We start from the raw sequence: 1189 nt of genomic DNA on the forward strand, positions 1-1189 counted from the left end.
TGACTCCAGATCTTTGCACATTTTGTTGTAATATTTGACTTTGTCTTCTTGAGCTGATCTTTGAAGTCTTCTGTTCAGCTCTTATACCTCCTCATTTCTTCCATTTGCTTTAGCAATCTCTATACTGGAGAGCAAGTTTCAGTGTCTCTTTTGACATCCATTTTGATCTTTTCCATCTTTCTTGTCTTCTTAACTCCTGTAGTCTTTGGTCTTTAGTGTTTAATGTATCAAATCTGTTCTTCAGATGATCTCTAAATTCAGGCGGGATATATTCAAGGTCGTATTTTGGCTCTCGCAGACTTGATTTCATTTTCTTCATCTTCAGTCTGAATTTGCATATGAGCAATTGATGACCTGTTCCACAAACTGCCCCTGGCCTTGTTTTGACTGATAATATGGAGCTTTTCCATCGTCTCTTTCCACAGATGTAGTCAATTTGATTTCTATGTATTCCATCTGGTGAGGTGCATGTGTATAATCTTTTCTTATGCTGTTTAAAGAAGTTATATGAAATTAACAAATCATTGGTTTTGCTAAATTCTATTATGTGGTCTCCAGCATCATTTCTATCACCAAGGTCATATTTTCCAACTACTGATCCTTCCTCTTTGTTCCCAACCTTTGCATCCCAGTCACCAGTAATGATCAATACATTTTGATTGCATGTTTGATCAATTTCAGATAGAAGAAGTTGATAGAATTCTTCTATTTCATCCACAATGGCTTAAGTGGTTGGTGGGTAAATTTGAATAATAGTGGTATTAATTGGGCTTCCCTGTAGGTGCATGGATATTATCCTATCACAGACAGCATTGTACCTCATAACATTTGGATATGTTCTTTTTGACAATGAATGCAACACCATTCCTCTTCAATTTGTCATTCACGGTGTAGTAAACCAAGTGGATGTCAGATTAAAAATGGCTAATACCAGCCCATATCAGCTCACTAATGCCTAAGATATAGATGTTTATGTGTTTTCATTTCATTTTTGACAATTTCAAATTTTCCTAGATTCATATTTTGTACATTCCGTGTTCTGATTTTCAGTGGATGTTTACAGCTGTTTCTCTTCATTTTGAGTAATGCCCAATCAGCAAATGAAGGTTCTGCGGGCTTTACTCCCACCGGCTTTACTCTGTTCTCATCATCACAGTCAACCCTACTTTGAGGAGGCAGCTCTTCCCCA

General features: G+C 36.8%; 1 protein-coding gene across 1 annotated transcript in view; it reads left to right on the plus strand.

Annotated features, from left to right (window-relative positions):
* TMC1 (transmembrane channel-like 1) overlaps nt 1-1189 on the plus strand; it is a 186453-nt gene that overhangs the window by 53128 nt on the left and 132136 nt on the right. The window lies entirely within an intron of this gene.

The sequence above is a fragment of the Chrysochloris asiatica genome, unplaced genomic scaffold, assembly GCF_000296735.1.
Source record: "Chrysochloris asiatica unplaced genomic scaffold, ChrAsi1.0 scaffold00014, whole genome shotgun sequence".
Classification (NCBI taxonomy): Eukaryota; Metazoa; Chordata; class Mammalia; order Afrosoricida; family Chrysochloridae; genus Chrysochloris; species Chrysochloris asiatica.